Source organism: Silene latifolia, chromosome 6, assembly GCF_048544455.1.
Source record: "Silene latifolia isolate original U9 population chromosome 6, ASM4854445v1, whole genome shotgun sequence".
Taxonomy (NCBI): domain Eukaryota; kingdom Viridiplantae; phylum Streptophyta; class Magnoliopsida; order Caryophyllales; family Caryophyllaceae; genus Silene; species Silene latifolia.
The window spans coordinates 133588064-133600120 of NC_133531.1; positions in this window are offsets into that span (position 1 = coordinate 133588064).

Sequence of the window (12057 nt, forward strand, 5' to 3'; positions counted from 1 at the left end):
TGATTTTGGTTTATCACGAATTGTGATGCGAGTAAACGGATGGCTCTTTGTCCTATTTGATCAGAGTTGGGAGGGAATTCGTTTTTGGTTTTGTAATTGAGGATGGCTTGGTACCAAGGTTCATCATGGCTTTCCTCGTCGTCGATAATGGCACAAATGTGAGCTGGCTCGCTCCGTCTTTCGACACATAGGGGCATTGACGTCATGTCGTCAGGTATGTTGACGAGCGCGGCAAGTTTTGCCAGGGTATCAGCAAATTGATTTTCTTCTCGTGGCAAGTGGAAGTAGTCGACTTGGTCGAAGAACTCGGCCTCTTGATTGATCTTTGCTCGGTAGGGAGCTAAGCTGTCAGATCGGATTTTCCATGATCCGGACACCTGATTGATGATGAGCGAGGAATCGCCGTGGACCTTCAATCTCTTGATGCCAAGTGTGATGGCTGCTTGTAGGCCGATGAGACATGCTTCATATTCAGCGGCATTGTTGGTGACGGCGAAGTCTAGCTTGACCGAGATCGGAACATGTTCTCCCTCTGGTGATATTAGAAGGATTCCTACCCCGAAGCCTCTCAGATTAGATGCACCATCAAAGTATAGGTCCCATGTGTCGGAGTCGGCACAAAGGATGTCTTCGTCAGGAAGTGACCATGTGTCGGTCGTTGGGTCCTCGTTGACGGGATTTTCTTCCAGGAAATCAGCGACTGCTCTTCCTTTGATAACCTTGAGGGGTACGAACTTGAGATCAAACTCGGACAGCATCAGTGTCCATCTAGACAGCCTTCCATTTAGTATGGGTTTTTCGAAGATGTATTTGGCCGGGTCCTGTTGGGGTTGGTGTCCTTAACAGTTAGTGCAAGGACTTATAAACCTCTAAAAGGATCAAAGGGCATACTTTGGTATTATTATTATTATTATCAGTTGATCCACGTTTATCAATAACGGTTGGCTTGCTAGATAAGTTTGACGTTATTGTCATACAGATGGCGGTGATCAACTGGTCCCTAAAAGTCACACCTATAGGATACGTTCGAGAGACGTGACAAGATGGAAATACTTTTTGTCATGTAGATGCAAAATTGACTAACCAGTTAGTCCGAGTTATTTGACTAGTAATTAGTCAAATATGTGATGTTGAGATATTATATTTAATACGGATTAAATATCATGGGCTAAGGCGAATTAACCAGTTAATTCGTAAAATTAAATATAAACGATTTATATTTAATTAAATGTATATTGAATATAATTATACAATATCGCTTTGCTTTGTCGGACACGAATTAATAATTCAAACTAACCCGTATTATTAGTCGATGCCTTAATTTCCGATAACCGATAACAGTTTATAATACAAACCCGTCATATACATTTCAGTATTTAACGAACCGGACCTCGAGTTAAAATCAAGAGGAAGTGGAAGCCCACTTCCCCTTGTGGGTCACGGTTTTGGCCGAATTAGGAGAACAAAAGGAGACCTCCTCCTTCTGTCAAACCTAATCATCATTTGAAACAAAATTAGGGTTTTTGAAGAGTATTCTCCTCTGAAAAACCTGAGATCTCTCATCTCGACAAAACTCACATCAGTTCTCCCTATATTGCAAGGCAATCGGAGAACACTGTTCTAGCACAAGGGCATATCTCGGACAAAGTCTTGGGTGTAACAATTAGGAGGAAATCTGCTTTGATTTCTGTTCTTTACGCCGCAATTTTAAAGGACCCGAGGTTATTTCTATACATTAATCATTTCATTGTGTTTATCGTTTTATGACTATAAATTGCATGTTTAAATTTACGTTATAGTCCTGCAATTAAAGGGTAGTATACGGATATTAACCTACAAGTGGTATCAGAGCGAGGCCACGTAAATTTTTATATGTGTTTTTCATCAAACGATTGTTGAAGCGATGAATTTTGGTTAAAAAATTTGTCTCGGCAGCCATATTTTTACTCGCGTAAATTTTTTTTATTGTCTGCGATTTTGGTTGTTTTGGGAACCGTGTCTTGTTTACACGGTTGCTCTTGTTGTTGTTTTGTCTCGAAAACCAAACCGTGCCATGTTTTACACGGCTGTTTTGTTTCAAATTTCTTGTTGTTTTTACATGTTGTTATTTTATACGGAGATTATAGCAACATGTCAAGTTTTTGTCAATTGTCAAATTTGTTTTAATGCGTTTTTGATCGAATTTGCAATTGATTTTGTCTCGACAAACTGTTTCACGAGGGTTTTGAAGTTTCAGCCATATAAGCATTCGATCGAGCGTATTTTCTACTCGATCGAGTCTTTTTCTCATCTTGTTTTTTGCTCGATCGAGTCCCTGTTGTACTCGATCGACCTCGCTTAAAAAACTTTTGCTCGATCGAGTCCCCTGTTGTACTCGATCGACCGCTTCAAAACCCCTCCGCTCGATCGAGTTGTCCTCGTACTCGATCGAGTAGATTTCTTCGATATAAGCTCTCGATCGACCTCCAGTTTAGTCGATCGAGTGCTCCCTGATTAGCATACCCCTCGATCGACTTGCGTTGATCGATCGACCCCTTTTAGTTCCTCGATCGAGCACTCATGTCCCTGGATCGAGGATTTAAATCTTTAAAAGCTTTGAAAATTTGTTTCTTTTGATTTAAATTTTCTTTTGGCTTCAATATGTACTTTATACGGATATAGTACACTCGCTTAATAGTGAATCAGTTCACTCACGTACCATATAGTTGTTTTAAAGCGTCTTTAAAATGACGGATTGTAATGGATTAAAATTAAATGATAGAAGCGGTTTTATCACATGAATTTTAATCGTTAAAAGGTGGTTTGGATAAATTTAACATAATTACGGAATTATGTCACGAATGAATTTTTTTTTAGTTGATGCATTTTATTTATCGTTAATTTTATGAATGCCGTGAATGCCTTTTATTACGTATTTAATTTTTACAATTGATTGTAACTTAGTGTGGCCTTAGTAGAACGTGTTACCGTAATGATGGAACACGGTCTTGGTTGTATTTTGAGATCTCGCATCTCCGTTTTGGATTTTTCACTTGTAATTACAGTTTTAATTAGAATGTAAATAGGTTTATATTTGTAATTTTAAATTGTAATTTTTTGAGAAGACCAAAGATGGAGACCAGATGCTCACTCCCGCTACTTGGATCAAGATGGAACATCAAGACAAGCTTTTCGGGTCCAACGGTGGATTCCAAAGTTGTATTTTGTTCTTATACTAGGATAGGCCACACTAGGAAATTTTTATTTACGTATTGCATTCCTTTATTTATTTTTCGCAACGATTATTTGCATCATATTCCGCCTAAAAACCAAACCACCTATAATTTATTGCATGAAAACTGACACATATAGAGGTCACGAGTTAGTTTTCATTGACATTCTCATGTCACACGCTTTAAGCCATCATCCAAATAAATTCATTCACGACAAACGCTAGTTATTCGTTCACTTAAAATGAATTATAATTTTGTTGATGGGATCTTCCTCGTATAAACTAAAATTGAGAACGGTCTTTATAGGTCAAACTCCGATGAGTCCCTTCTTCGTCGGTAGGCATACTATGACCCCTTCTACGTCGGGTAAGTTGGAACCGATTGACCTATTTTATCTCAACACTATGGTCACTCGTACGATCCTGTGATCATGGTGGACTATAGATAGGATTTACGGAAATCTATCGACCAAGAGTTCTTCCGGAAGAATTAGCTAAACAGTTGGCTTATCAATTTACAGAAATTGAGTCTTGGGATCACTTGTATCTTTCTTGAGGGAGATCAATTATGCAAGTGCGAGAGTCTACATGTTTAAAATGAATTTTAAAATAGACTTAAATCACCTCGATGAGTTGCTTATTTCGTTTTGTTTTTCTTTCTTTTTCAAAGTGTAGATCACGATTTTAAATCGCTAAACAACAAATGGTGGTTCAAGTGATAACCCAATGCCAAGTGCCACATTGGACCGTGAGTCCTGGCTTAGGATCTTCATGAATCGGATGAATCGTCTACTCGATCAAGAATGATGGATCCAACTTCATGGATCGGGAGGCAAAGATTACGGAATGCTGCCGCCGACGGAAAGCTCAAATATCCGCTTGAGCCCATGCCGTTAAAACCCAGGCCCCACGGTGGAATTAACGAAATCGACAAGTATAACGATTTCGCTTTAGAAGCGGGTGCGGTAAAGAACGTACTTATTTTTGCAATGGAACCCAATTTGCATAAACGCTTCATAGCCCAAGGTGCAAACAAGATTTTCACCACGCTCACTAAGGAGTTCTCGAAAGCACCGAGAATCGTGACCTATGAGCATACCACTCGCTTCTTTGATGCGAGACTCGTAAGGGCCAACCGGTTAGCCCACACATTCTCGCATGATTGAGAATGTCGAGAAACCGGAGACCTTTAACGTAACATCAGCGAGAATATTGTTATCGACCGTATTCTTCACTCACTCCACGATGGTTATTCGCAATTCGTGAGCGAATTACTATATGAATGATTTGAAGAAAACTCCCCATGAATTACACTCCCTCCTCGTATGCACCGAGAAGGACATGAAGTTCAAAGTGGGAGTTCGAAACAGATGTTCTCGTTGTGTCAAACAAAGGGAAAGGTAAGGGCAAAGCTCCGGCAAACCTAACAAAGAGGTAAGGCGAAGTTCAAGAAGTCGGGTTCGGGAAGAGTGGTCCTGGTGAGGCGAGTAACTCATCGGCATGACAAAGAGCAAGAGTGAAAACATGGAATGCCATCATTGCCACAAGATTGGGCATTGGAGACGCACATGTCCTGTTTATCATGAGGACTTAAAGGCGGGTCGTGTTAAACCTGTTGGTATGTCTTCTCTCTCTTCTACTTTTATTCATATGATTGAGATTAACCACGCAAGTTACGGAACTTGGGTACTTGATACTTGTTGTGGTTCTCATCTGTGTAATCATGTGCAGGGCTCCGAAACATCGAACCCCTCGTAAAGGGTGAGGTGGACTGCGTGTTGGAAATGGAGCAAGAGTAGCTGCCATCTCCAAGGGGACATATGTGATCCAGCTTCCTAGCGGATTTGAGTTGTCTTTATTTGACTGCTATTATGTTCCTAGTCTTTCGAAAAACATTATTTCGCGCTTGATAAACTTGGTTTTTCATTTGTAATAGAAAATAATTCTTGCATTTTCTCATTACACGATATGATTTACGGCAAGGCAGTCTCCATGAACGGAATTTATGTTTTAGATCGGACCACCGAAATATTACACGTAATGAATAAAAAGTTAAAGGTTGGTGACAAAGATCAAACGTATCTATGGTAATCGCCGTATGGGACACATCAATGAGAAACGCGTAAAACACTCATCAAACATGGAGCTATCTCGGCCTTTGATTTTCAATCATTTGGCACGTGTGAATCATGTCTCATCGGCAAGATGACTCGTATTTCCTTCAAAGGTGTTGGAATGCGCGCTGCTGACCTATTAGGACTCATACACACGGATGTATGTGGTCCTATGTCAATCACCGCACGAGAAGGCTATAGGTATTTCATCACTTTCACGGACGATTTGAGTAGATATGGCTATGTCTACTTAATGAAGCACAAAAGTGAATCCTTTGAGAAATTCAAGGAATACCAGAATAGGGTACAGAACCTATTGGGTAGAAAGATAAAAACATCTTTGCGTTCGGATCGTGGTGGCGAGTATCTTTCTCACGAGTTTGATCAACACCTAAAGGACTGTGGGATTGCCCTACAGTTAACTCCACCTGGAACACCTCAATTGAATGGTGTGTCCGAACGGAGAAATCGAACACTACTTGATATGGTTCGATCCATGATGAGTCACACGGTTTTACCTGATTCGTTATGGGGTTATGCTCTTTTGTCAGCCGCTCTAATACTTAACCGAAGTCCGTCTAAAGCTGTTGACAAGACTCCATATGAACTATGGAAGGGAACGGTCCCTAACTTGTCCTTTATACGGGTTTGGGGCTGCGAGGCTTATGTCAAGTGGAGACCTGAAGATAAGCTCGGCCCGCGATCGGTCAAGACATACTTTATAGGTTATCCTAAAGGATCACGTGGTCATTACTTCTATTCGCCAACCGAACAACGTGTTTTTGTTGCGGCTAGTGCGACATTCTTAGAGAAGGAATTTCTCGAGAATGCAAAGAGTGATAGAACCTTCGACCTGTCGGAGATTCCAGAACCAAATACCGAGAAACTATTGGAGGAACCTATTCCTTCAATCCCGGCTGCGGTGAACATTCCTGAGGAACCTAGGAGGTCGGGAAGAGTCTCTTTTCCTCCGGACAGATACATCGGTATGGTCGAGGAACATGACATAGATGACGTTCTACTCTTAACGAGTAGTGAACCCGCAACCTATAAAGGTGCCGTGACCGATTCGACTCGAAACTATGGCTTGAGGCCATGAAATCCGAGATGGACTCTATGTATGAGAACAACGTGTGGGATCTTGTTGACTTACCTGCTAAGGTTCGTCCCCTTCAATGCAAATGGCTTTACAAGATAAAGCATTCTGTGGAAGGTCAGCAAGATATCTACAAAGCACGACTAGTTGCTAAAGGTTTCACCCAAGTGCCAGGTTTGCACTACGATGAGATTTTTGCACCCGTAGTCATGCTGCGTTCCATTCGGATTATCTTAGCGATTGCCGCTTTTCATGACTATGAAATTTGGCAAATGGACGTGAAGACCGCCTTCTTAAACGGATTTTTGGAGGAAGAGTTGTACATGGTACAACCCGAAGGTTTCATCGATCCAGTACATCCTAAGAAAGTGTGCAAGCTTAAGCGTTCCATTTATGGACTTAAGCAAGCATCAAGGAGTTGGAATCATCGCTTCGACCAAGTGATACAAGACAATGGATTCACTCGATCTGTCGAGGAACCATGTCTATATATCAAGTCGAGTGGGAGCAAGATTGTCTTCCTAATATTGTATGTTGACGACATACTCCTGATTGGGAATGACATACCTCTCTTAACTTCGGTGAAAGTATGGTTGAAAAACCATTTCCGGATGAAAGATCTGGGAGAGGCACAAAGAATTCTAGGCATCCGTATCTATCGAGATAGATCACGTCGGATGTTATCTCTCGTCAGAGTCTTACATAGACAAAGTCCTAGAGAGATTCAAAGATGACTAACTCCAAGAAGGGTTCCTTCCTATGTCTCCAGGGGTGCATTTGAGCAAGTCTCAGGCACCAGAGACACCGGAAGAGAAAGAGCGCATGACACGGATTCCTTATGCTTCGGCTATAGGATCAATCATGTATGCCATGATATGCACACGTCCGGACGTGGCATATGCATTGAGTATGACAAGTCGATTCCAACAAAGACCAGGTGAACCACATTGGTTGGCTGTCAAGAACATTCTTAAGTACCTCCGGAGGACTAAAGATTGGGCATTGACTTATGGAGGCGATCAAAAGCTATGCGCAACCGGTTACGCAGATGCTAGCTTCCAAACGGATCGAGATGACTCGAAATCTCGGTCTGGATTCGTTTTTACTCTTAATGGCGCCGATCACTGGAAGAGTTCAAAAAACTGCTATTAAAGCAGATTCTACGACCGAGTCCGAGTACTATGCCGCGTCCGAAGCTACAAAGGAAGCGATATGGATGCGTCAATTCTTACATGGGCTATCGTAGTGCCTAGTTCGAATGACCCGATCACCATCTATTGCGACAATAATGGTGCCATCTTCCAAGCTAAGGAGCCTAAGTCTAGCAACAAGTCTAGACATGTACAACGGAAAGCTCATCTAATCCGGATTACGTGGAGCAAAAAGAAGAGTGATAGAAAAGATTGCTACAGATGATAACATAGCAGATCCTCTCACTAAAGCATTACGACAAGATAAGCATGAAGGGCATGTTAATTCCATGGGAATTAAACGTGTTCCTAAGTTGTAGTACTCTTTTATGGATCTGATTCATCCTCTCTTGTACTCTATACGACATCATCGTTTTGATATTTTATATATATATATTTTGTTTTTCATGTGGAATTGTACGACGATTTTGAACACCACAAAGTGAATCGAACAAACATCATATCTTGTTAGTCCTTAATTGCCCACATGAGCTGATAACTCGGCAATTATTTTGTGACGTTGGTTGATGGTGGGTTCAACGAGCCATAAGTCAACCGGTTGATTGACCAATCACAGAGGCGATTTATACGGATATTTCGTAGGACACCATTGTGACATCGACGTGGAGTCCTAAATGTTTTATAACATTCGTTGCCCGGTCGTGGATAGGACTTCCATGGTGATCCTTAGAGTCGAATCTCTTGACTATCGACTGTCTCTTGAGACTACGGCAGATTTTGGGTGACTTTGGTTTCTTTCTCACGGTCATCCGTAACAGGGGGCCAAGTAGATTTTTCTGGGTCATTTCATGTTGTGCTTAGATCGGAAGGAGTCGAGTTGAAGGAAATATTCAGCCTTTATCGGGTACTCGATATTTCTCAGGGCCACTCGAGGAGTCAGAATCGAAATGCATGGCCATGCTCGGATACGGATTCGTTTTATCAGTTAAGTTACTCTCTAGTCGGGGAAACCACTCTAGATACAGATCGATTGTAAAATACGACCTTTGCGGATCCAGATCTGCAAATTGTTTTACATTGAGTGGGAGAAATTTTAAATGAATATGAGAATCGGTTATCGCACATACACTTGTACGGACAAGTGGGAGTTTGTTGGAGCTTGTGTCCTCCAGTTAGTGCGGATAACGTCATTGCACATGCACTTGTACGGACAAGTGGGAGCTTGTTGGGGTTGGTGTCCTTAACAGTTAGTGCAAGGACTTATAAACCTCTAAAAGGATCAAAGGGCATACTTTGGTATTATTATTATTATTATCAGTTGATCCACGTTTATCAATAACGGTTGGCTTGCTAGATAAGTTTGACGTTATTGTCATACAGATGGCGGTGATCAACTGGTCCCTAAAAGTCACACCTATAGGATACGTTCGAGAGACGTGACAAAGATGGAAATCTTGTCATGTAGATGCCAAAATTGACTAACCGGTTAGTCCGAGTTATTTGACTAGTAATTAGTCAAATATGTGATGTTGAGATATTATATTTAATACGGATTAAATATCATGGGCTAAGGCGAATTAACTGATTAATTCGTAAAATTAAATATAAACGATTTATATTTAATTAAATGTATATTGAATATAATTATACAATCTTCGCTTTGTCGGACACGAATTAATAATTCAACTAACCCGTATTATTAGCTGATGCCTTAATTTCCGATAACCGATAACAGTTTATAATACAAACCCGTCATATACATTTCAGTATTTAACGAACCGGACCTCGAGTTAAAATCAAGAGGAAGTGGAAGCCCACTTCCCCTTGTGGGTCACGGTTTTGGCCGAATTAGGAGAACAAAAGGAGACCTCCTCCTTCTGTCAAACCTAATCATCATTTGAAACAAAATTAGGGTTTTGAAGAGTATTCTCCTCACGAAAAACCCGAGATCTCTCATCTCGACAAAACTCACATCAGTTCTCCCTATATTGCAAGGCAATCGGAGAACACTGTTCTAGCACAAGGGCATATCTCGGACAAAGTCTTGGGTGTAACAATTAGGAGGAAATCGCTTTGATTTCATTCTTTCTTTACGCCGCAATTTTAAAGGACCCGAGGTTATTTCTATACATTAATCATTTCATTGTGTTTATCGTTTTATGACTATAAATTGCATGTTTAAATTTACGTTATAGTCCTGCAATTAAAGGGTAGTATACGGATATTAACCTACAGGTCCATCTTGGAGTAGATGTGGACCGTGTAGTTGAGCATGTAATGCCGCAGCTTATTTTTTGACCATACTAGGGCAAGGCATGTCTTTTCCAGTTGGGTATACCTCGTCTCGTACTCAATGAACTTTTTGCTGATGTAATAGATGGCCCGCTCTTCGCTACCAACTGTTTGTGCTAGCATTGCTCCCATGGCTGTGTTGATAATAGTCAGGTATAGGGATAGAGGAATCCTCGGTTGAGGTGGCAGGAGTACATGAGGTTTGGATAGGATTTCCTTTATCCTGTCGAAGGCTTTCTGATAGTCGTCGTCCCAATCAGTGTGATCGGAGGCTCGGAGCGTCTTGAATATTGGTTCACAAATCAAAGTGAGCTTGGCGATGAACCGGCTGATGTATTGGACCTGACCGAGAAATCCTCGAATCTCCTTCTCGTTCCTAGGCCGAGGCATTTGTTGAAGGGCTTTGATTTTGGTTAGATCAATCTCAATGCCTCTCTTGCTGACGACATGTCCCAAGAGTTTTCCGGAGGTGACCTCGAATGCACACTTCTGAGGATTTAGTCTCATGTTATATTTCCGCAGACGTGCGAAGAATTTCCGGAGGGCGCTGATGTGGTCGTCCCGTTCTTTTGATTTGACAATCATGTCATCGACATACACCTCTACCTCCTTGTGCATCATGTCATGTAGGAGAGTAGTAGCGGTTCTCTGATAGGTTGCTCCGGCGTTGATGAGACCAAAAGGCATGACTGTGTAGCAATATGTACCCCACTGTGTAGTGAACGCAATCTTGTGCATGTCTTCCTCAGCCATTTTAATCTGGTTGTACCCAGCATACCCGTCCATGAAGGATAGGAGAGCATTCTCGGCAGTGTTGTCCACCAGAATGTCAACATGTGGCAAGGGGAAGTCGTCCTTTGGACTCGCCTTGTTCAGATCCTTGAAGTCGATGCAATCCCGAATTCTTCCGTCTTTCTTTGGTACGGGCACAATGTTGGCCACCCAATCCGAGTATTCAGACACTTTGATGAACCCAGCCTTGAACTGTTTGTCCACTTCTTCCTTGATTTTTAGGGCCCACTCAGGACGCATCCGGCGTAGCTTCTGTTTTACAGGTTTAGCCCCGGGTTTAATGGGTATCCGGTGTTCTGTAAATTCCCTGTCAATCCCAGGCATGTCTCTGTAAGACCAGGCGAACACATCCTTGTATTCGTGGAGGAGGTCAATGAACTGTTGTCTTTCCGAGGGGTCCAGGGTTGTCCCTATCCTATGTTCTTGAGATGTGTTATCGGTTCCTACGTTAATAGGCTCAGTTTCCTCAATGATGGGGGTTTTGGTTTCCTGTTTGTCAAGTTCATTGGCTAAGTGAGGTGGGTAGTCACTCAAGTCAAATTCCTCATAGTCATTCAGAATTGCATTGCAGTTAAATTGAGACGAGTCATAAGCAAACTTAGCGTTCATTAAGTTGACACGAGCGAAAAGCTCGGAAAGGACAGACGTCTTGTGATCAGTCAGAGGCGACACTACAGAGGAAGTGGCCCTGGAACAGGCTCCAGGTTGTCACCTTTCATGAGAGTGGGGGTTGACCCTAGTAGACTCAGCATCTGAATCAGCCACGACTTTGTGATAAAATAGTGGGAAGGGGACCTTGACTGGGACATCAGGAGTGTTAGGAGCTATGACAGACTCTGACTCTGACTCAGACTCAGATCCTTCTTCACTTCCCTCCTTGAACATAAGGCCTTCTCCAGTTGTTATCTTGAGAATGCGGCCCTGGCGATCGGTCCACTTGATGGTTTTCCTCTAGCCCTGGGTGGCTTTCTCCGGGTCAGTATCGGAGATCAAGGCGGCTGGATCAAATTGATTGTCTTTCAGGGCGATGTTGATGATGTCCTCATAGTCGAGGTGTTTGACGTTATCTTCCCCAAAGAGGAGTGTGACAGCTTGTCCGTCAAGGCATGGTGACGGCTTGGACTCAATTGATGCAGCTTCGATGTTTTCGGGGATAAAGTAGCAGTCCTGGAAGACTTCCACTCTCGGGTACCTAGCCTTCGCCACAGAGTCGAAGATTGGTTCCGGAAAGCCGTGGTAGAGCTCGGACTCTCCCTCGGGGACAAAGTATCCGTTGAGAGTCAGGTGGTAGGGACGGAGGATAACCCCGTGCTTCTTGCGTTTTCAGACTAGGAGGTTCATCTCCCGGATATCTTCGTCATTAGGTTCGTATCCCAGCCCGAAGGGAATGCTGCTTCAAGG